The sequence below is a fragment of the Pleurodeles waltl genome, chromosome 2_2, assembly GCF_031143425.1.
Source record: "Pleurodeles waltl isolate 20211129_DDA chromosome 2_2, aPleWal1.hap1.20221129, whole genome shotgun sequence".
NCBI lineage: Eukaryota > Metazoa > Chordata > Amphibia > Caudata > Salamandridae > Pleurodeles > Pleurodeles waltl.
This window is the reverse complement of record NC_090439.1, coordinates 58,627,670-58,653,334: the sequence shown is the minus strand read 5'-3', so window position 1 is coordinate 58,653,334 and position 25,665 is coordinate 58,627,670.

Sequence of the window (25,665 nt, the reverse complement as noted above, 5' to 3'; positions counted from 1 at the left end):
TGGGGTTACCATTCCTGAGACGATGAACTTAAACTTCCAAGCATATCACAGCTCCCCAGATATTTGGGTTTCTGTACGTACCATCAGGAAGTCACATATTACAACTGGTACCCGTTCTATAGTCTATGGACCATAAATGGACCTCCCTCTCCCACTGTGTCCTCTAATATCTAAAGGAGGCTCTCTTGGATTTTAGGTTTAGAGACCTATGATTTGGGGATCCATTCCTGAATATACTGTTTAGCATTTGCTGCATGAGTACTATCTAATGGGTATTTCCCATTCTTTGTCCTGATAATGACACTGTATTAATAACCTTAGAGGGATGAAACTTTGACACATTAATAGTATACTGTGCTAATGTAATTCAGGAGCCTGCAACTCAATGTTAGAGTTTTGATCAAACATCGGTGCATCCTCCACAGTCACTATTTATGTAAATATTTTATAGCACTAGCGCACCTCATTTAACTCACTTTCACTGCACTGTTGTGTTGTTTGGGACCACCACTTTAATTTCAATTTTACATGCTAACAGAGCTCATTGAGTTTGTCTTCCTACAATTCTAAATGTTGTGCAATCAAATAAAATTGTATGTTTTCTAGTAACACCAATCTACTGGTGGTTACTTACTGGTTTGCCATGGAATGGAAGTTAAGGTTCACACTTCCCCCTTCAGGGACCATTGTTTCCTTTATTGCTGTACTAACCCCGTCCCAATGTTATGTGGTTTCCCCTTGTTTAGCAAATATTAGGGAAAATAGGACGAGGACAGATAGAGAAGATATATATTTATATATATGTATCAAAAAACAAAGATAAAAAAATACTGCTCGCACACTCAGGATTCAAGGAAAAGCAAAATTTATTTTAATCACAACACAACGCGTTTCGGCTGACACAGCAGCCTTGATCACGTGACCAACACTTGCATGCATACCAGCCATTTGAACATGCCCTGCCCTTGCTGCTGCCTGGAACTGCTTAGAAGCTGCCATTTTCTGAATATCCTTGTTGTGCATTGCCGTATAAATCACTTGTGTAACAGAGCCCTTGGGGGATTGTGTAACATTGCAGCCCACAGCACAAATACAGTTTTGAGTTCCCACAGTGTTGTTCCAGCTTTTCCCAGTCAGAGTCTGCTCACTGTGTATTTGCCTAGTTCTTGTTTGTTCCTGACAGAGCCTGCATCCTGTTAGCCGGACTGGTTCCTGTCTTTGCATTAACCATAGAGGTTCCCTGTGGCTACATTTGTCTCATAGTTGCTTTTCATGCCCTCTCTTTCCTCCTGGGGTATTGTGTCTGGTAGGTCTATGATGAATCCTCAAATGTATAGTATAGTTTAATCAGTTTACTTATTGTACTATGCTCTGGGACATGTAGTCAACTTGCCTAATCCAGCCCCCATTTCTTGTCTGGGTTTCATGTATTCATGAGTGCCAAACAGTGACAGTGTACTGTGGCTGTATGCATGGATTTTGTACGGTGCCTCCAGCACAACAAGCAAGGTTTGCTAATGTGTGTGAAAGGATAAATCATGTTTGTGTCCTGACGGTCCACACACAGATTCACATTGGCTGGAACCTATTGATGGGGCTTGCGTGGTGACTTGCTGTGAGATTAATCAGCACAGAGGCACTGATGTTCCCTGTTGCAGTGGGAATTTTAGTGGCCACCCTGTGTACAAATGTTGTCATGAAACCTGCCTGTTTCCCATTACTGATCCATAAAGTTTTGGAGCACACCAAGGTTGCCCTGTTGTCAGCCTTATAAAAGTTCTGCAGTGCCATAGCTGGACTATCCCCATGTGTGTCGTCAATTTATCTTTGGCTTTAGGTCAATTTTGCTTTGAAAGATACTCTGTTAATGCATGGAATGGCTCCACAGACTCATGACTAGACCTGCATGTAACTGTGACAACATGGATGCCAATACTGACACAGGGTACACATGTCCACACACTTGAACTGGACACCTTTGTGCAATGAACTACAGGAAATATGTGAACACATGCAGCATGGTCTGCTGGTCCTCCACTGCCACAGGAGAAACAAAGGTCATTTATATGACTCAAACTGTGGTGTACCATAACTTTTTCGGATTGGTGTTGGGACTCTGTGTCACAAACACTGTACCTACCTAGCATGTTCAAATGCCTGACTCATGGCTAGTATACAAACAAGTGACCAGGAAGTGGTATCCAACATTCCAGTACAAGTGATGGCCTAACCTTGTAACATTGCCATTATCAACCGTCCTTTATCTATCCTGTGCATAGTTTGTCATGGGAGATGTTTTGTCCCCAAAGTCAGGGAAGTTCACACAGCATAAGACGCTACAGGTATGATAAACACATATCCTGACTGATGTACCTCAATGAATGGCATCCGATGGTTATCCACATTTACAACACATGCCTACTAGCACATTATGCAAAACATGTCTTGTGACGTTCACACAGAGGCACAACAACAATTGAAATAGCCAATTCACAGACATAAACACACAGGCAATGAGTGAATGTATTAAGTTGCTTGGCCTGCTATCCTCTATTGACGCACCACCTGCTCAAACTAGGGAATACCAATTTTTATTCCAAATGTTTGGGTTGCTGTTGCGTCATTTAAGAGTGCTAATCTGGCACAACAACAGGAGTATTATGGTCTGCAGTAGTGTGGTCTGCCACATGTGCCCAAACACTGGAACACACACACAGCAGGCCTTAACAGCCTATCTCTGTAGAGTTACCGCTTTCATGTACATTAAAAATGAGAAAAATGACACAAACACAGTTAAAGACAGATATTTTGATGCAAACGCATAAAAAAAGATGCATATGCGCCAAAATATGCCTCATATGCGTTGAAAAATGACACCCACAGCCATTATACATCCATTGGTCCCTAGCGGTAATTCCAACACTGCCCCCCATGAAATTGGTTATCAATGAAAAATATATTGATCTTTGAAGCATCTGCGTAAAAAAATATTGACGCAAAGCCCGTAAGCGTCATAAAATTTTCAGGCATCACAATATAAACGCACCGCATTTGAGACAGGAAGTGATGTAATAGGATTTCCTGTTTACAGAATGATACCTTGGGTGTACTTTCACTTTGCAGTCTGTGATTCTTCTAGACTGTGTGGCTGTTTTGAGAGTTGTGTCTGTCCAAATTGTGCTTTTGTCTCCTGTGTGCCATTCTAATTGTCATCTGTTGCTTTTGTAATTGTCTCAGTAAATCAGTGTAAGTGTGATTTTGTAAATTTTTGTGTCTAATTTTGTCTTTGTGATGTTGGGAGTGTGTAGTGGGTATTGTTAGTTTTGGTATTGTTGGGCTATTTTTGGGTTCTTCAAGTTTTATTTTCCTACCTTCTTTCCCTGTATTACCCTGTTAGCCTTCCCTATCCCTATTATTTGTGTCATGTTGGGAAGACCACGTCTGGGGAGAATGGGTGAGGAGGAGCTGGGGGCTTTCATTTGGCTGGTGTGCCACTTCTCCCCGTAATGTTAGAGGCTGGTGGCAGGGTGATACAGGGGTATCACACCGAGGTGAGGAGGCTCAGGTGGTCCAAGGTGCTGCTCCATCTGAAGAGACTATTCAACATCCAGCGCAATGACCACCAACTAAAACATCGATGGGCTGACCTTGTGGCCAGAGAGCAAGACCTGCTGGACCACCTGGGTGTGGTGATTGATGGCCCTGTGGGTGAGTACAACTCAGACTAATGTGCACATTTAAATGCTCTGTAGTGACAGTAGCAGATTTTTTGACATGCTGCATGAAATGTTTGTGGACATGTGGAATGTAAGTTAAATATACAGTGGCCCTGATTTATACAATATTTGCTACACATTGCCGTCATTTGTTGACGCAAAAGCTGTACAAACTTACAAAACATAACTTGATCATGTAAATTAGTGCTGCTTTGATGTCAGTAGATGATGGTAACACAGCTCAAACATATGTTTTATTTATGGCCTGTGAGTATACCAGTAATGAGATGTATTTCAAACGCTAAAGCAAGGAATGAATGTAGTCCCCAATTATTTGAAATACATGTCTGAACTGTATTCGTGGCCATACGTAAAAAGTTCTTCCTAACCTCTGGTAATATCTTGGGCTGATACTTTGACTTGCTTTGTGCAGCATTTAAATGAATTATGGATTGCAAAGTAATGCCCACTGGATAATATCTAAATGTTTAGTGCTACTTTCCATAGCTGTAGCGTAAAAACATGAAGCAAATGCTACACAATTAAAAAAAGAGATTATCTGGCCCTATGTTCATTGTTCCTGTGTGTTTTCATTTGCCTTGGGCACAATCGCTGGTACAGAACTGATCATTTGCCATCTGTGCCACTTTATATAGGAACCCTGAACATTGTGAATGCATGGTCACAAATTTATTTGCATGATGTTGTGCAAGAGACCCCTGACTGCTTCCATCATACATTTATAGTGACAAAATAGTTTTCTAGTTTACGTTTGGTAAACCCCTGCTGATCTAGTGCGGCATATGTACAATTGTTAACTTCTCAGTATGAAGGCTATCACTGACATGGGTGTATGCTAAGATCAGTAGACCAGCATTCCTGTGACTGCTGTCATTCCCAAGGTGCATAAAAATTGAGACCTACCTCATCAAGATTGACACAGTAAGACATTTGCTAAACCATGTTTCAATTAGGGGACAGTGTCAGTTAGTTGTATAACCGCAGATCACCCAACTTGGCAAATGTAAGATGATGAGTGTGGCTAACTGTGATTTACAATACCTGATATAGGTACACAGGGCTCTGAGTAACACATTTCAGGTGCAATGACTACACCTGTGCCCATGCATTCTGTCACGGATGAGCAAATTAGACACTGTCAGCATATATTTTGTTGTTGTTTTGATTTAGATAAATGGCCAATCCATGTTTAGCATAACAATGTCATCAAGTAACACACACGATCCCTGCCATCATGGTGTGATGGGGGCATATACGGCTCTGGGTACACTGGCAATGTGGCATATGTAACCTACACACAACACAGGCCCACATATAATGGACCATAGAAAGCACAATAATTTATGAGCTAAATTCAAACCACATGAGCATCACACAGTAACTGATTATCCCTTGATGCACAAGCCACAATACCTGAGTGACTGGTACTGCAGTGCACCAGGAATATGGCTTTCATTATCTTTCATAACAACAAATGAAGAAATGGAGTACCCTCTAGAAAGAATTCTGAACAAATTTGAGTAAGCATGTTTGTCACCACATGATTGTTAGGGTCAGTGCATGTGTGCATGTGTGTCTATCACTCACTGGAGTGACAGGGGCAATACATGTTTGCAGTGGTATTTCTGTTGAGGTGTCTACATACCTGAGGTGCTGCTCTATCATATAAAATGTCACACACAGTGAGTTTTTGTTCCAAGTTTTGTACAGTGAGCAGACATTGAGCACATTTCACCCTTCCATGTTTTACAGTTGGACCAGCCCCCTGCACAATTGGAGAAGTGTCTCGATTTGCGGACCCAGACATATCCAGTAAGTGTTGATATGTTAGTTTTGTGTTGTGTTTGCAGCTGTTGTGTGATTGACTCCTGTGTGTTGGACACATTGCAAGGTATGATGTGCTGGCACATGATCTGATATGTGACTTGCTTGGAGTTTGACATTTTGTTCCATTTTTGAGTTGGACAATCAGTGGCGGAGAGTCATATTTTGGGAATCTAGTGCTGCGCTGTAGGCATGGGCAGGCGAACAGGGTGATATTTGTTGCTACATTTATGCCAATGAAAAATGTGCAGGTAGCCATGTTCATGATTTAGTCAGCAAGTCATACCCTGATTCACACAGACCAGTGGTGCCAAAGTATTACCCACAGACTTGAGCCTCCCTGTTAACTAATGAACATGTAAGACTGTATGTTTGACTTCCAAGCAGCATCTAGCTCCACATGTTGTGCTACGTTTATGTGGCACCTGAGTAGAATGTCATAGGTGTGCATGCAGCTCAAGCCCAGATGGCTGCTTGCATCTATGTGCTTGTTTTTGGAAAGGCATTAGTGAGATCAAATGATGTTGACAATGGTCCACAATTAGGAACATAAATGTGGATGTGATTGTCCAATGTTTGAGTCTATCCTAGTTGGCAGCCCTCCTTACCTGTGGTGGACTGACTAAACCCATGGACAGCTGTCCAAAGCTTCCTGGCTGTCCTTGATGTTTGAAAATATGAGTTGCATGTCCATCACCCCCTGAGGCACAGGGTTAGGAGTATGAAATATGTGTACCTAGGTGTGAAGATCCCAGTGTAGAAGACAGACATGTAATTCCAACATTCCTTTGCTCCAACCTAGGATACCCCCTCATGATTATCAATTGCATACCATCCGGGCAGTTCCATTTACAAATCACAGATCTTGTGGTCTTGATTGTCACCCAGAAGATAGTCATTAGTTGGCCTGTCACATGTGGAGTACTTGCAGCATTTTTTATGTGACTAATGGCAGAACAATGTTGCACAGATCATTTAAGTAGGTACACACCTTTTTGAGCATTGCTGTGCTGTTAGATAGGAGATGTATAGGCTGCGTTGGCATGTAATTCCTCAGGGACAATCTATGATCTGTACTGTGATTTGGACTGTTTAAGCTAATTTTGAGGAAGTGTTAGAATATGATCAGTAGATGTATCACACAATGATTTAACTAATGTTTGGCTTTCTCTATTTTGACAGCTGCCAACATGGTTGCCAATCAGATCACAGAATTCCAGAGACGGGCGATGCATTACCGCCACATTCCAGATGTGGAGTCTGGGTTCTGCAACATGGCACAGCGTTATCGCCATGAGAGAGCCACAAGGGTCTGGAGGGCCTTTGCCCAAGGGTGGCCATCCTTGCCCACAACAGCCACCACCACCAGCACAACGGCTCCAACGACAGTCACACTAAGGATGACAGCCCCTTTTGCAGGTCCCTCTACCTCCTCAGCTCCAGGCCTACAGACAGCAGCTCCTGCACCTCCCCCTCCAAGCACGGCACCGGCACCAGCACCAGCACAACCATCCACTAGTGGCACACAAACAACCCCTGCTGCAGTCATAGACAATGCCAAATTTATGAACATGAGACGTGACATGCAACAGATGTTGCGCAGGATGGACAGACTGCAGCCGGAGGTGTCCCGCAGTACCAGGAGACTGCGTGGGATAAAGAAGATCCTGCGGAGGGCAAATTTGTGACTTTGTGACCCTCAGCCATGATTCCCTCCTCTTTCCTGGTTCTTATATTTAGTGGGTTTAGGGGGATTAGTGTTAGGTTAGAATAGTCTATTAGTTTAGTTAGTATAAGTGGGTTGGGGGTTGGAAGGTACTATATTTAAACGTGTTTTTTTTGTGGGTGGGTGGGTGTGGGATGATGTTGGGGTTTATGTCTATAAAACAAATATATATATAAAACATAAAAAATATATGTTTGTTTAGGATTAGATAGTATGGCCCTCATTACAACCCTGGCGGTAAATCCTGCTTACCGCCGTGCTGAGGGCCGTCAAGATACCGTGGCCGCGGCAGAAATCTGCTACAGGTATTACAACCCACATCTCATAATCCGCCACAATACAGACACCCACACAAGTCCTCCACACCAAAGGTCAGTGATAAACTGGCGATACCAAAACTCACACCGTCATGCCAACAGGAATACGCCCACAGTAGCACGACCCACGAATCAATGCAGCAGTCATTCAACCACGGTAAACCATTGGTGGTACACACCACTACGCTCGAAATACACACACATTTACAATACACAACCACATTGGACAGTTCAAAATACACACATCTGACACACACAACACCCACACACCCAATCCAATATAAAACACACACACACATTACCCACAACCCCTTACAGTGAAAATGTTTGGAAGCAGCACAGAGAGAGAGAATAGCAAACACAACACCAACATCCACAGGTACACAACACCATCACTCATACAACATCCACACACCTCAAAGAACACACACCAACACAACACATCACACAGCACAACAAACATCACCTCACACATCACCCACACCACATTATGGCAGCTCAAAGACACCCCAGGTTTTCTGAGGAGGAGCTCAGGGTCATGGTGGAGGAAATCTTCCTGGTAGAGCCACAGCTATTCGGATCACAGGTGCAGCAGACATCCATTGCAAAGAAAATGGAGCTATGGCGGAAAATTGTTGACAGGGTCAACACAGTCAGACAGCACCCCAGAACACGGGATGACATTAGGAAGAGGTGGAATGACCTACGGGGGAAGGTGCGTTCCGTGGTATCCAGACACGAGGTAGCTGTACAGAGGACTGGCAGTGGACCCCCACCTCCTCCACCACAACTAACAACATGGGAGGAACAAGTCTTGGCAATTATGCATCCTGAGGGCCTCGCAGGAGTAGCAGGCAGACTGGTCTCTGGTAAGTCATATCTTTACTATTAAATCCCTCACACCCTACCTGCATGCCATCACAAATTCCTACCCCTACCCTCACACCCATCACCCCAACACCCCACAGATACCCCACTATCACAACCTACACATCCCAATAACAAGCCCTACAGGCAACACCAATGCATGGACACCCATCACCAACGCAAGTCCAGTCAAGAGACTCACCCAGGCCAAGCCAATAATGCAAGCACAGGAGTAGAGTGCAACCCACCCATTGCACAAGATGCCACACACAGATACAATAACTATGCATTTACACCCCAACAGGACCCCTACCCAATGTCACCGGACAGGAGGTGCCAGCCACATCCAGTCCCCCCACAGAAGAGGCCCACAGTGACGACAGCAGCTCTGCATGTCTGGATCACAATGACCAGCCCGGCCCATCAGGGACCTCGGGACAGTCGATTCCCCAGCCACAGTCACAAACAACCACTGAACCTGCCCCCTCAGGAAACACCACCACAGCACCCACCCAGCGGGCCCATCCCTCTGTCCCCAGGACACGTCAATCAGCAGTGTGTCCACCACTACAGGGTTCCCAGGCAACCCCAAAAACCCAAGACAATCAGGGACCTTGGGTCAGTGGCAGTGGGCACATGGTTCAGGGGACAGAGACACAGGATAACAGGGAAGCTGGGAGGACTGCTGTGCTACAAGGGGAGGACAGGTCCAGGAAACCCACTCTCCACGAGGCACTCTCCAACATCATGGGAGCATACCATCATTCCTAGGAGACCATGTGCACGGTACTGGCTAAGTTGCAGGGGACCCAGCGGCTGCAGAAGGAAAAGTACATGGGGATCAGGGAGGACTTGAAGTCCATTAAAAACACCCTGGTCACCATTGCAGGGGTGCTGGTTGACATGGCCAACACCATGAGGGAGGCAGTGGCACACCACTGGGCCCTTGACACTAGCTTGACCGATGAACAGCCCTCCACCTTCGCCGGCGCTAGTGGACAAGAGGTCCCGCCACAGGAACAACAGGCCACCAGCACCCCACCCCCTGCAGAAGGAGAACCACCCCACAAACGGTCCCTGAGATCCAGGCACAAGACAGAGAAAATTGCCAAGACCCCTGCCAGGAAATAAGACTCTCCTGAATGTCACCCTTCTGTCCCACTATGTCACACTGTCCACCTTGAACTGCCATTACTCCACCTCCTATGCCCACTTGGACTATGCACCTGTGATACCAATAGACTGGACTCCCCCATGAACATTCCTCCACCATCACCCCTGTCCATTGCACATACCCCTCCACTGAATAGCACTTAAATAAACACCCTTGAATCACAAAACTATCTGGAGTCAGTCTGTACTTTCACAAGTGTGCTATTACAACCTCTCTGACAAATGCCAATGTCAATGTTAATTATCACATACCAATTTTCTACAGTTGTTGGGCAGCAGTAAACATAGCAGAAGGCAGAAAGTGGTACCCAGATCTGTGAAATGGAAAGCCAAAGTGAACTTTCTGATGGATACAACTACCTGTGGATTCCTCACCTCATGAATACTCCCATGGCGCCAGCATTCGACGGAAATCTTCTTCCTAGCTTCTGCACGTCGACGAGGACGTCACTCTAGCCCACGCGACGCCGTCTGACGTCATACAGGCAATAAGAGGTCCTCGCCGACGTGCTGACGTCAGTTCCCTTTTTTCCGTGCATTCGAAACGGTTATCTTCGAGGGAGCTACTGTTACTTTAGTAGTTACAGTGTATTTTCTGCTGCGTAGTTCTTCTCTGCGGTAATAATGTCTCAGAGGAAGTCGGGTTTCAAGCCCTGTCGAGAGTGTGGGGGCAAGATGTCTGTTACAGATCCTCACTCCGACTGTCTATGGTGTTTGAGCTCCGACCACGACGTCAAACTTGCGATTCATGTCAGCACATGAATCCGAAGGCCCTCAAAGAACGTGAGGCTAAGCTATTCATGGCGAAGTCGAAGAGAAAGGAAAAACATCACAAAAAGTCTTCTTCGCCAAGGTCTCATCGGCGTCATCGAGACTCCCGGCGCCGTAGAGATTCACGGCGCCACTCCAGCAAGGAGACTCATTCGAGGTCGCCTTCGGCTCGGCGTCGGAGAACTTGGGAGGTCAGTCCCACGGTCACGCCGCATCCATCGACGCCGTTGCCCTCTCCGGCATCACCGACTTCGCCTGGACAGGCGTCTGTGATTGAGGTGATGCAGCCTCTGGTGTTGTCTCCGGCGTCACAGACGTCGAGGCCGGCATCGGGGTCGCCTTCGATCCAGGCACCCCAGTATCCGGCTTTTCCCACCCCTGGAGCCGATAGTACCGCATTTCTTAAGGCGATGTATACCTTCTTTCAACAGATGGCTCAAGGGGGTGCTCCGGCGGGTCCTTCGGGGCCTTTGGCCTTTTCATTGGGTGATCCTGCGCCTCTTCGGCCGCCACCCTTTATACCCTTTCTCCCTTTTGGAAATGTGGGTTCGGCGCCGGGGTCGGCACCGGTGGCTGCTCCGGTGGCTTCAGAGGGATTGTCCCCGGAGGTTTCCATCCCGTCGACATCAGGATTTCGTCCTGTGACTCCGGTGGGTCCATCGGCTCCAAGATCTCTTCGTCCTGCTCCTTCAACGGCGCCGAAGCTGCCTGTGGCGCCGGACGCGGCGTCGGATATTTCTGGAGATCGGCGCCGATCTTTGACTTCGGCGGAGGCCATGTCGACTCCGCGTATCGAGCAGAGACTACATTCGAGGAGGCGTGCTCTCTGTCTTTTGGAAGAGCAGGAGTACCAACGAGTCCTGGAGGAAGGAGAGGTTGAGGACTCTGGTGTTGGACTGCATGGTCTGGATACAGCCAGTGGGCTGGACACTTCCCGTGAGTGGGACCTTTCTTCTCCAGGGGAGTATACGGAGGAGGCTGCTACCTTTCACGCTGTGGTAAGGAAGGCAGCTAACTTTCTGGACCTGCCTTTGCCGGTGGCAGAGGCGAAGCAGAATTTATTGACGGAGGTATTGCATCCGGCCTCTGCTGCAGCGGAGCCTCTCTTGCCGTTTAATGAGGCTTTGCTTGATCCGGTGTTAGAGGTGTGGAAGAAGCCAGTAACTTCCTCGGCGGTTCATAGGGCTGTGGCCAGGAGATATCGAGCTGCACCATCTGACCCTGGCTTTCTTTCTAGACACCCTACGCCGGAGAGCTTGGTGGTGCAAGCCTCCTGTTCATCGAAGTCAGCGCCTGGATCTTTCCCGACGGTACCTGGAGACAGGGACTCCAAAAAGCTGGATGCACAATCCAAGAAAATATTTTCATCTTGCAGTTTGGCGTTGAAGGCCACCAACGCAACTTGCATTCTGGGGAGATACATCCATGCTCTTATGGACGATATTTCATCTTCATTTACGGAGCTTCCCCAGGGACGCTTGGATGTTGTCTCGGACGCCCAGGCTGCCGCAACCCAGATTATCCAGTCTGGGCTGGACACGACCGACTCGGTGGCTAGGGCAATGGGCACAGCTGTGGTGGCAAGGAGACAGGCCTGGCTCCGTAATTTAGGGTTTTCTGCTGACGTGCAGTCGACCCTATTGGACCTCCCGTTTGATGGGGACAAACTGTTTGGAGCCAAGGCAGATTCGGCCTTGGAGCGATTTAAAGAGAGCAGGGCCACAGCCAAATCGTTAGGGCTGCAAGCTCCTTCTTCCTCTGCCTCTTCCAGGTTTTTCAGGAGGTTTCGTGGATTTGGGCGTGGCTCTTCCTCCTCTTCCTTTCGGGGGAGATTCCAGCAACCCGCCTCTTCCCACCCCTATAGATCATATAGAGGGAGAGGTAGGGCCCGCACCAGAGGAGCCTCTCAACAGCACTCTGCCTCTTCCTCGTCCTCTGGAGGGGTGCAGCAGGGAAAGCAGCCTTAGGCTTCCACCATTTCCCACTCACTCCTCTCCTGTAGGGGGAAGGTTACGGCATTTTCTCCACAAGTGGGAGACTATTACAACGGACACTTGGGTTATCAGTATTGTGGGAAAAGGCAACACCCTTCCCTTTCTGGAGTTTCCACCCCCCATCCCGCCCCGCCCATCTTATTGTTCAGAAGAACACCTCCTGTTGCTAGAACAGGAGGTTCAAGTCCTCCTTTCAAAGGGCGCAGTGGAGTTGGTCCCAGAGCAGGAAAGGGGTCGAGGTTGTTACTCAAGGTACTTCCTGATTCCCAAAAAGGATGGTCGGTTGAGACCAATCCTGGATCTGAGGATCTTGAATTGGTTCCTCAAACAGGAAAAGTTCAAGATGCTGACCCTAGCTCAGGTGCTTTTGGCGTTGAACAAAGAAGATTGGATGGTATCTGTCGACTTGCAGGATGCTTATTTTCATATCCCGATACTCAAGTCGCACAGGAAGTATCTCCGGTTTGTGGTAGGGTCGCAGCACTATCAGTTTGCGGTCCTCCCGTTTGGTCTTACTTCAGCACCTCGAGTTTTCACGAAGGTGATGTCAGTGGTTGCGGCAGAGCTCAGAAGGAGGGGGATAGCAGTATTCCCTTACTTGGACGACTGGTTGATCAAAGCCAAGTCTCCAGAGCTTGGGTCGCTTCATCTACAGTCAACAACCCAGTTGTTGTTCGACCTGGGCTTTTTGGTGAACGTGCCCAAATCTCACCTGGAGCCCTCTCAGCGCCTCCTGTTCATAGGGGCAGTACTGGATACAACATTGAATCGAGCCTTTCCTCCGCCTCAGCGGATTCAAGATATTCAGGAGTTGGTTCCAATGTTTCGAAATGGAGCGGTAGTTCCAGTCCTCAAGGTCCTTCGTCTGCTCGGTCTGTTTGCCTCCTGCATACTGTTGGTCACGCATGCTCGCTGGCATATGAGGGCTCTTCAGTGGTGCCTCCGAAGGCAGTGGTCTCAACACAAAGGAGATCTAGAAGGTGCTGTCAAGACCTCCGGAGATGCTGCTGTGGACTTGAAGTGGTGGATTGTGGGCAACAATCTTTCACAAGGAAAGCCGTTCGCGCAGTCACCACCAGTGACCACGGTCATAACGGATGCTTCCACTCTAGGGTGGGGAGCTCATCTGGGGGATCTGGAGATCAAAGGGCTTTGGTCTCCAGAGGAACAGATTTTTCATATCAATCTGTTGGAGTTGCGGGCTGTACGTCTGGCTCTCAAAGCCTTCCTCCCTTCCCTTCGTGGTCAGTCGGTACAGGTCCTGACGGACAATACTACCGCAATATGGTACATAAACAAACAGGGAGGAGTAGGGTCGTACCTTCTCTGCAGAGAAGCTCTTCGACTATGGTCCTGGGCAAAGGACCATCAGATTTGCTTGGTAGCAAATCATCTGGCCGGGGTCTTGAATGTACGTGCGGACAGTCTCAGTCGCCATTTCTCGGCCGACCACGAGTGGCGTCTCCATCCAGATCAAGTCCGTTTAATCTTCCAGATGTGGGGGTTTCCTCGGATAGATTTGTTTGCTACTCTGGAGAACGTGCATTGTCCGTTATTCTGCAGCCTCCAGTATCCGATGCAGGGAGCGTTGGGGGACGCGTTTCAGATAACCTGGTGCGGCCAGTTCCTTTACGCGTTTCCCCCATACCCTTGATTCCTCGGGTGTTGAGGAAGATTCGCCAAGACCGGGCCCAAGTCATCTTAATAGCTCCGGATTGGCCAAGGAGGGTGTGGTACTCCGACCTTCTCCAACTCTCACTGTGCCCTCCGCTCCGTCTCCCTCTCAGGGCAGACCTCCTCTCGCAGTCCCAGGGGTAGGTTTTACACCCCAACCTCCAGAGTCTGCACGTACATGCCTGGAGATTGAGCGGGGCAACCTGAGTTCCTTTTCTCTCCCGCCTGATGTAGTGGAAGTTATATTAGCGGCCAGGCGACACTCCACTAAATCTATCTATGCTAATAGGTGGTCTAAATTTGTTATGTGGTGTGGAGAGAGACAGATTGATCCCTTACATGCTCATCTGTCAGATGTTTTGTCTTTTGCTCTGTCTCTAGCGCAGAAAGGTTGTGCAGTGGCTACCATTAAAGGTTATTTGTCTGCCTTGTCAGCCTTCATTTGTCTTCCAGACCAACCATTGTTATTTAAATCCCCCATTGTTCTCAGATTCTTGAAAGGTCTTCTAAATAAATATCCTCCAAAACCATTAGTTATGCCTCAATGGGATTTGTCCTTGGTCCTGACTTTCCTTATGGGGTCCCCTTTTGAACCGATGCATTCTTGCCCCTTAAGGTATTTAGTTATTAAGACAGTCTTCTTGGTGGCTATAACATCTGCAAGGAGAGTGAGTGAGTTGCAGGCCTTATCGGTAAAACCCCCTTATACAAACTTTTATGGGGATAAGGTGGTGTTGAGGACCAAGGCTGCTTTCCTCCCGAAGGTTGTTTCACCCTTCCATTTGGCCCAGACAATTACTTTGTCCACGTTCTATCCTCCGCCTCATCCTTCAAAGGAGGAAGAGAGACTACATCGCTTGGACCCAAAGAGGGCGTTAAGCTTCTTCATTGATAGAACGAAGGATTTCAGGCTGGAGGATCAGCTGTTCATCGGATACGTGGGCAAGAGGACAGGAAAGGCAGTCCACAAGAGAACACTCTCCAGGTGGGTTGTTCTTTGCATTAAAATCTGTTACTCTTTGGCAAAGAAGGATCCTCCTGATGGCATTAGAGCTCATTCCACCAGAGCTAAGTCGGCCACTTCGGCCTTGGCCAGGGGTGTTCCTGTGGTCGACATCTGCAAGGCCGCAACTTGGTCGTCCCTTCATACTTTTGCGAAACATTACTGTTTGGACTCTGAGGTCAGAAGGGATGGCCATTTTGCACGGTCAATGCTGCAGGATTACTTGGTTTGACCATTTCGGCACCCACCACCAGACGTGGTACTGCTTTGGGACTCTATTCATTAGTTGAGGAATCCACAGGTAGTTGTATCCATCAGAAGAACGAGTTACTTAGCTTCGGTAACGACTTTTCTGGTGGATACATTAGCTACCTGTGGATTCCTCACGGTCCCACCCGCCTCCCCGTTGCCTTTCTGGTCTTACCAAGTAATCCTTGAGTGTGCTCCTCTTGGTCTTCAAGGCTGCAATAGATTTTGTATATATGGATACTTGTATATATATATATATATATATATGTATATATCTTTTTGTATATACTTGATTTTCATATATTTGTTTGTTTGAAAAAAGGAGAGTTATATTAAATCTACAGCCATTTTATTGCAATGTTGTGTGATTTACAATATTATGGGATGTTGCTTTGCTCTTTTCATTGCATTGGTTTATTATTCTCATGCACGTAAAAAAATGTTGGTACTGACGTCGGCGAGGACCTCTTATTGCCTGTATGATGTCAGACGGCGTCGCGTGGGCTAGAGTGACGTCCTCGTCGACGTGCAGAAGCTAGGAAGAAGATTTCTGTCGAATGCTGGCGCCATGGGAGTATTCATTAGGTGAGGAATCCACAGGTAGCTAATGTATCCACCAGAAAAGTCGTTACCGAAGGTAAGTAACTCGTTCGTCAGGGTCCATACATAGAGGTAAAATCATGCAATGTCCTACAGTAGTATGATATGAGAGGTGCAGTGGCAGTCTCTTACCTGTGTCTCACTGGAAGTATTGCATGATGATGTTATTTCGGTTATTTATATCTTCTTCTTCTGCCTCTTCTTCCTCACTGTCCACAGGCTCCCCAGCTGCCACAGGACCAACATCAGGACCATCCTCCTGCAGAAGAGGCACCTGACATTGCAAAGCCACGATGATCTGGCACACCTTCTTCGGTGAGTAGTATAGGGAGCCACCTGTCAGATGGAGGCACCGGAACGTGGTCTTCAGGAGGCCGAAAGTACATTCTATTATCCTCCTAATTCACCGTTGTGCCTCATTGTAGCGTTCCTCTGCCCTTGTCCTGGGATTCCTCACTGGGGTCAGTAGCCATGACAGGTTGGGGTAACCAGAGTCACCTGCAAAGATCGAGGGACACACACCAACCCTTAGGGACTCTCCCATACCCAGATAACTATTCAAACTGTGTTGGGACCTTGGGCTCACCTATTAGCCACACACAGTGCCTATGGAGTTGGCCCAACACATAAGGGATGCTGCTATTCCTCAGAATGTAAGCGTCATGCACTGAGCCAGGATTCTTGGCATTCACATGGGAGATGTACTGGTCTGCTAAACACACAATCTGCATATTAATGGAATGGTAGCTTTTGTGGTTTCTGTACACCTGTTCATTCCTGCGGGGTGGGACAAATGCCACATGTGTACCATCAATGGCACCAATGATGTTGGGGATATGTCCCAGGGCATAGAAGTGACCTTTCACTATGGGCAAATCCTCCACCGTGAGGGAAAATGATGTAGCTGCACATGTGTTTCCGCAGGGCAAACACTCTGGACAACACGTTAGATGCCAGGGCCACTGTTGTATGAAAGGACCCACTGGCCAGGAAATGGAGTACTGACAGGACCTGCACTAGAGGGGGTATTCCTGTGGTATGACGGATAGCTGACATCAGGTCTGGCTCCAACTGGGCACACAGTTAATGGATTGTGGCACAATCAAGTCTGTAGGTGATAATGATGTGTCTGTCTTCCATTGTCGACAGGTCCACCAGGGGTCTGTATACTGGAGGATGACGCCATCTCATCATCTGCCCCAGCGGATATGCCCTCTGGAGGAGAAGGGTGAGCAGAGGGTCAGACACCACACAGCTTGCACAAGGGCTTTTTGAACAATTGTGATGTAATCGGTGTGTGGCGCTGTCTGTCCGTATTCCTGCCCAAAAGTGCTGTGACGCAGTTAGGTGCCCTGCCATGTGGCCCCCTGAAATGGTGGCTGTCTGACCTATAAGCAGGGACAAGGGGAAATGAGCATTGGCGTTGTGCAGTGTTACGGTAGGCGGACGAAGACCGCAGCGCAATTCCGCATTAGTTATCAGTGGGCCCTATGGGTTCCAGAAGCCAATGACGATGTACGCCGACGGTGATGGTACGCACCGCCGTGGACGTAACTACCATTTTCTATCTGTTCACTCACTTGATACCTGACCTTCAACAGGAGAGGACCCACACTGGAAGTGCTGCTGTGACTTGAGTCTGGAAGTGACAATGGCTACAGTGTCTGGGGAAAGGGCCCCTGCTTTCACTGTGGAGGAGTTGGTCCTCCCCCAGTACACGCTACTCTACGGTCCTCCAGACAAACAGGTGAGTACACCGTGAGCATGATGGATTGGACATGAATGTATGGAGTGGGGTGGATGGAAAATACGGGGGGTGGGCTGAGACCAGCATGTGAGGATGGTCAGTGGATGTGTTTCTGGGCCAGGGTGGGAAGTTGTGGCCAATGAGTAAGAAGAAACGGACAGGGGAGTTATATCCATTCTAACTTTGACCCTGTAGGTCAGCGCCCACCAGAAGATTTGGCGTGGTATCGTCAAGGAAGTGCGGACCCTGGGGGTCTACCAGAGACGGAGCGCCTACTGCCACAAAAGATGGAAGGACCTGCGCCGCTGGACCAAGAAGACAGTGGAGGCCCAGCTGGGGATGGCCTCCCAACATGGAAGGGGTGCCCGTCGCACCATGACCCCCCTGATGTACTGGATCCTGGTGGTGGCATATCCTGAGTTGGATGGGCGCTTGAGGGCATCACAGCAGCCACAAGGGGGTGAGTACAGTCACGTTCAGCTGACTCTGCGTGCTTTATGAGGTGTCCGGCTGGTAGAAGTGGGCTGTGGGCTCCCGTAGGACAGGGCAAACTTGCTAGGGTAGGTCCATTGTTAGCCAGGCTCTGTGGCACTCCATCCCCAAAAGTGGTAGTGGTCATCTGCACCTAGTGAGGCTCCTGTGGGTTCCAGGTGTGCATCAGATGGGCTTAGGCACAGTCCCCCATGGGCAGGTGATTTTCCCAAGTACAGTTAGTGCACAGCCTAGTGCATAGGGCTGTTCCCTGTATGTTGTGTCTGCCAACGGTGGTGTTGTTGCTGGCATTGACCAAGTGTCTCCTCTGTCCTTCCCCCCTTTTTGTTTTGTCACCCTGTCCTTGTGTGCATTAACATCATCTGGCGGAGGAGCACTGGCACCGGAGCAGGAGGAAGCTGCAACCCACATGGCCCAGGAGGGTGAATGTACGTAATCTGAAGGCACCAGTGGGACGGAGGGTGAGGAGAGCTCCACGACGGGGACAGGAGGAGACACCAGCGACAACGACAACGACTCCTCCTCTGATGGGAGCTCCCTTGCGGTGGCGGGAACCACTGTGCCCACCACAACAACAGGTACAGCCGCCACTGCCCTACTAGCACTGCCCTCCCAGTAGCCCCTCAGCATGTTTCCCATGCCCGCTCACCTAGGAGGGTGGGCATCTCCTTTGCCCCAGGCACCTCAGGCCCTGCCCCAGTCAGCCCTGCTACCCTCAGTGAGGAGGCTATTGACCTCCTGAGATCCCTCACTGTTGGGCAGTCAACTATTCTGAATGTCATCCAGAGTGTCAAGAGGCATTTGCAGCTAACAAATGCATACCCGGAGGACATTAATTCTGGTGTGGCAGCCTAACAGAGAGCATTTCAGGCTCCGGCCTCAGCACTTATTGCAGCCATTGTCCCTGTGTCCAGCCTCCCCATCCAACTTCCACTACCCAGCCCCAATCCCCTCTACCTCAGCCTATCCCAAGCACACCATGAGACGAGCATGCACACTCATCAACACACAAAAGTGGCTCAGGCAAACATAAGCACCACACATCCCACAGACACTCACACAAGCACCATACCCATGCAGACACACCAACATCCACTGCCTCCACTGTGTCCCCCTGCTCCACGTCCTCCTCCCTCCCTGTCTCGTCTCCACTCACACATGCATGCACTACATCCTCAGCCACTACCTCCATCACCAGCACGCCCATCACCACACACTGCTCACGTGCAATCACCACCCCCAATACCATGCACATGTCCCCTGTGTCCTCTCCCAGTGTGTCTGTGAGCCCTCCTCCCAAAGTACACAAATGCAGGAACACACCCACTCTACAGCCATCCACCTCACAACAGCCTCCAGCCCATGCACCTTCACCCAAACTCAGCAGATGTGCACCTCTTACAACCACTACCTCTTCCTCCACCCCAAAACCCCCTCCATCTTCCCGTCCCAGTGTGTCAAAGAAACCTTTCCTGGCTAACATTGACCTCTTCCCTACACCTCCCCCCGTCCTTCCCCTAGGGCCAGGATGTTCAGATCCCAGCCCAGCACCTCAGCCACAGCACTGTGGTCCCTGCAAGTCCAGCAACATCGCATGCGACACCCATCCAGGCTTCCAGTGTGCCATCTAGTGAGGCCAAGGATCACCCTATCCCACCACCTGCCAAGGTGAAGAAGGGGCCCACAGGGAAAAGCCGCACCAACCACCCAGCAAGGCCTCCTCCAAGACAAAAGAAGACAGTGCCAAGGTCCCAGCAGCGACTTCCAAGGTGGGGAATGGAAACAAGGCCAAAAGGAAATTCAGCTCAGGGCACGGAGCCCCCGGGTGAGGGACTGGTGTCACCCGTTCTGCAAGAGAGAACAGCAACCTGTACGGCAGTGGCCACTGCCACCTGCACCGCCACCTTCACGTCTGCTGCCTCTGCTACAGTCCCCAGCATCATCCCCAGTGGGCAGCCACCCGAGGCTGCAGAAGACGTCCTGCTGTCTCCCTCCACAGGTGCTGACACCAGCACCACCAGCAGAATCTCTGCTGCAGACACCGCCGCAGACATCGCTGCAACCCGTGCCACCTGCCCCGCGACGTGCCCAGCCAGTGCCACCACAGCCGACATCATAATCATCCCCAGTGGGCAGTCGTCCAAGGCTGCAGGAGACGTCCTGGACCCTGCACAGACTACATGAGGCACCACAACCAGCAAAGCAAGTAGCAGCAGTTGTCAGGTTAAGTCGCCGCAGGGAGGAGGGTGTCTCTGCCGCTATAGAGGATAATGCTACCTGTTCACAGAAACTCTTGTGGCTCTGACAACTAGGAGAGGGAATGGGAACTGCCACACCCCACGTGCAGCATTCTTGGCACCATGCCCCCTCCAGAACCAGTGGAGAAAAGCATCCACTCCCCCAGTCCTTGGCAGGATGAAGCACTCTGGGCACCATGCCCCCTCCAGAACCAGTGGAGAACAGCATCCACTACCCCAGTCCTTGGCAGGGTGAAGCTCTCTGGGAACCATGCCCTCTTCAGAACCAGTGGAGAACAGCATCCACTTGAGAGACTGTGGCTTTGCACTCCACAGGACCAAGCAGTGGGCATGGAGCCCCCTTGTGGAGCAGTGGCGTCGTCCAGTTATCCGGCTGAGGTGCCTCCCCGCCCTTCCCCCTGAGGTGCCTTCTTTTTTCAACCTGATGCCCCAGCAGTGTTCTCTCTGTTTTGAGGCAGGTGTCATGTGTGGGCTTTGCCCATGCATTTTGGGAACACTGGTCCACAGACATGTTATGAAACAGTATCCAGACTTGTGTACATACTGTGAATATTTGTGTATACTGATATTTTAAAATTATGTTGGCCTATCTTGATTTTCAATGATTACACTTGTTACAATCATTTCATTTGGTCCTTGCGTTCTTCCAGGGGGTTACGGGGTGTCAATGTAATGTTGCTGCATGTGTTTATGTGTGTGTTAGTGGGGGTGGGGGTGTTGCATGTTGCGTGTGTGTGTCACTCTCTTTTTCCTCCCCCTCCCCTGTGTGCTAGGTGCAGTACTCACTGTGGTCGTCACCGCCGTCTTTGATGCTCCTGGTAGAAGAGGAGGTAAACCAACATTGGTAACACCTGTAACACGGGCTCCATGGCGACCTGGTTCCTCGTTGGGTGTCGAGAGGTGAGTGGTTTCCGGTCCAAGTCCTGTTTCCACTGTGCTTTTGATGGCTTTGGTACCGCCTCGGGAAAAGGTGGCGGATTGGTGTGTCATAATAGTGTGTCTGTTGGCGGTTACCGCTGCGGTGTTTGTTTCTACCGGCGTGGCGGTCGGAGTTTTAAAGTGGCTGTCTGTGTTGGCAGTTTCCGCCATGGTCGTGATTCCACTTTTTTTACTGCCAGCATGTTGGCGGTATTACCTCCGCTTTATCACCGACCACTTTAGAGTGTTTAGTTAAATGTGATAAGTAAGTTTAGATTAGGGTAGCTAGGGCCAGTTGTGGGTAATATGTAGTTACGATAGGTTAGGTTAGTTAAGGTGTTTCCCTTAGTTTTAGTATCCTTTTTTACTGTAAATAAATATTTAGGTACTCCTTTACAGAATGGGTCATATGCTTGGGGATCAGGGCCTTGGCATGGGAGAACAGTGTCAATTTAGCATTTGCATTTGTGTTCTATCCTGGTTCCAAATCCCATTATTGACATGGTTATTCCCGATTCCAATTGAGCTGTCACATTGGCTGCTACAACAAAGCTACTTCTCTATGCATCTGCCATCCAATGCACCCACCACTCAAGGTTACTATGGTTCCCAATGTGTTGTTAAATTTGGATGTGTGTTTTCAATCTGTAATCATTTGAGACCAGATTTGGAATCTTGGGCACTGTGGTATGTCTGCGTACAGCCTGATGTTCATGTGAACCCTGATAAGGTGAGTGATGGTATAATCTTATGTAGTATTGTATACATAACTTACACCTATCATTTCTTACATTGTACTCCCAGGTTACATAATTGTCCATACACTCGTACACATCCATTCCTGATGTATGGTGTGTGTGTGTTTTGAAAGTTTATAGTCAGATCTCACATACATAAAGATTGTCCTGAAGGGAATTTTGAACACAATGATTTTCTGCTTAAACATACCTAGGAAGCGGACTTTTTCAGTCCAACACAGCATTATAATGTTACTTTTCTATTTACTTCAGAAATAAGCCTCAGGAAGCGCAGATGATGATACAATCCAGACGCCAGTGCATAGTTATCAGTCCACAATCTTTCAATGGCCATTGACATGTGACATACATCATTAATCTCCTACACGGTTGATGTGTCACATTACACAGAGACAAAGTGGTTGTGTATGTGCTATTTATTTTAAAGTGTTGTAGTGCAATATTTACATAGTCCAAGATTTTGAGTCCATTAGTGTGACGCCTTCTATTGTGATACTACACAGGTGCAATGGAACATGTCATTGGACATGCTGGGGTGAAGTGTCATACTGTGCAGAGGAACCTGAATTGCCAATGAGGTAGTGAGAGGCAATCACAGAGCATAGTGTCAAGGTAAACAGTGGACTTGAGAACAGTGCATGTGAGCAGCTGTTGCAAGACTGGCATGTTAACAAGCACAGGACCTAGGATATAAGTGCCCATGTGGCATGGACTTGTGCTACTGGGTACTGTCATGGGTGAAGGTGATCTGTTCCACGTCTTCACCTTCTGATGTGTGTGTCATCTGCTCTGCCCTTGGTGGTGGTGGGTTTGAAGGGGCAACACACACTTCAGTTTTTGAAGACGTGGAGTCAGAAATCCTGGTAGCTGCCAAATGTGGGGCTATTAAGGGCAGTACTGCAGTAAGGAGGAGCTGCTGGTTCTTAAGTATAGCAGCTACATCACTGTGGTAGGCAGCCAGGTCAGACCTGAGGGGGTCATGATTGCATTTTGTTGAAGTCCTTGCAGGATAGATGTTTGCGATTGCATGGCTGCTGCCTGCTCTGGAGATGACATCATGCACAAACACATCCCCTCAAGGCTGGCTGACATATTTAGCATCCCCACCCGCACCTACTTGGCCAGCTCCTGCTATACTCCAACTACAGTCCTCTCAAAGCTGGTGCCAGTGTCCTCAGAGTCCTCAGCTGGGTTGGAGCTGGCAGGTCGTACAATTGGGGTGGTGGGTGGGTCCTCTGTGATGGCTGCTACTTCTGTGCTCCTCCTTGTGACTGAAGGTGGGATCTGGAAGGTTCCAAGAACATCTTGGAGGGTCTGCTGGCTAATGTTTGTCAGCTCGTCATCCATGTAATCAGGGAAGTAGAGTCATTGTCCTCTGCAATGGGATATTGTACAATTAGTGTGTATGTGTTGGGGCATTTGTAATGTGACGTGCCTGACTTCCTATTAGTTGCACATTGTGATCTTTGTTCCTGTTCATTGTTCCTGTCATTAAGATTAGCATTCTCACAGGCCTATGCCCTACCTGCATGTAATGTGGGCAGTTTGGGGAAATGTCTGCGTCACTTCCTCTGCCCAAATTGTATATTGCCACCTTCTTGTCTTACTCAACTCTCAGTCTACTTCCATTATCATGGTGTGGCCTTGCACTGGCTGTGGGTGTTCTGATGGCACTTGCACCACACTTAACAATCTGGAACTGACCCAGTTTCAGATATTTCACATCTACCTATATGTTGCTTAGACCTAGCATATACTATGTATAGCATTGGCATTGCACGATACAGGTGTCAGCATTGGTACTGTGTACTGCTGATGTTGGAAAATGGGTTATTGGTAAGGGCAGGTAGGTACCTACACTTAGCAATAGGCCACTAACCTCCACTTAGGTCCAGTTAGGTCTCAGTAAATTAAACCCTGCTCAACCCTTGGTAGCTTGGCAACGAGCGACAAGGCTTAACTTAGGAGAGTGAAGCATTCAAATATCACTAAACAGTAATTAAATAAAACACAGGAAACAGTTTAAAAATCCAAAACCAATTTATAACAATAGATCATATTTTTATCTTCAAAATGACACAAAAATGAATAAAATCGGATAAGGGGAACCAGAGGTATGAATTTTTTAAGAATTATTATTTTTTTAGCGCCTAGAAACAAAAAGCCCCATATGGGTCATCTAGCTGCACCTTGACCGGAGCAAAGTCAAAGTTTAAGGCCGACCGCGATGGAGCCAGGCTCAGCTACAGCCTGCGGAAGGCCTCGGTCAAAAGTTTACCTTCGCACTTAGTCGTTTTTCTGAAGATTTTCTTCAGCGGGACGAACATGCCAGTCCAATCCGACCTCCTGGAACTCTTCTCCGGATACGCGTCACAGGAAACCTCGGTGGAGATTTTTACCTTCGGACTTAGTCGTTTTTTCGAGGTGAAAATCCTTCCACCTGGATCTTGATCCGACATCCTTGGAGCCCTCCTCAGATACGCTGGCTGGGAGGTCCTGGTCAACTTTGTACGTTCAGACTTAGGGCCTGATTACGACCCTGGCGTTAAAAACCGCCAGGGCCGTGGTCCGTGGGAGCACCGCCAACAGGCTGGCGGTGCTCCTTTGGGCATTCTGACCGCGGCGGTACAGCCGCGGCCAGAAACGGAAAGTCAGCGGTGTACTGCCGGCTTTCCGCTGCCCAGGGGAATCCTCTGCGCCGCCATGGGGATTCCGACCCCCATACTGCCATCCTGTTCCTGGCGGTTTCGGCCGCCAGGAACAGGATGGCGGTATGGGGTGTCGTGGGGCCCCTGGGGGCCCCTGCAGTGCCCATGCCAATGGCATGGGCACTGCAGGGGCCCCCGTAAGAGGGCCCCACTTAGAATTTCAGTGTCTGCTTAGCAGACACTAAAATTCGCGACGGGTGCTACTGCACCCGTCGCACCCCTTCCACTCCGCCGGCTCCATTTGGAGCCGGCTTCCTCGTGGAAGGGTGTTTCCCGCTGGGCTGGCGGGCGGCCTTTTGGCGGTCGCCCGCCAGCCCAGTGGGAAACCCAGAATGACCGCCGCGGTCTTTTGACCGCGGTACGGTCTTTTGACCGCGGTACGGTCTTCTGGCGGTTCCCGCTTGGCGGGCGGATCCCGCCGCCCGCCAAGCTTGGAATCACCCCCTTAGTCTTTTTTGGGGAAATTTTCGTCACTGGGATGAACCTGCAAATCAGGCTGGGTCATGGTTGAGGCAAGCCGGCTAGAGTTGCTGCAGCGGGTCGGCCCCTCTATGGAGCTTTTTTCCAAAAGTTCTCCAAACATCTCCAAACTTCTGGGTCTTCTCCCAGATGTTCTTGTAAGGTTCTTTTGGAGTCCACAGCTCACCCCAAGGGTCCAGAAGCTCTGAGATGATCCTTGGGGTGTGGACTACAACTCCCGGAATGCACCTGGCACAAACTCCTTTTTGGCCACTGGGCAGTGGTCAGCTGGTTTATTTCTTCAGGAGTTGGTGCAGGGGACTCTGGTTAGCAATTTTTCACCTGTAGCAAACAGGGAGTCCCTCCTTGAACCAGTTGAAGCCAGGCAAA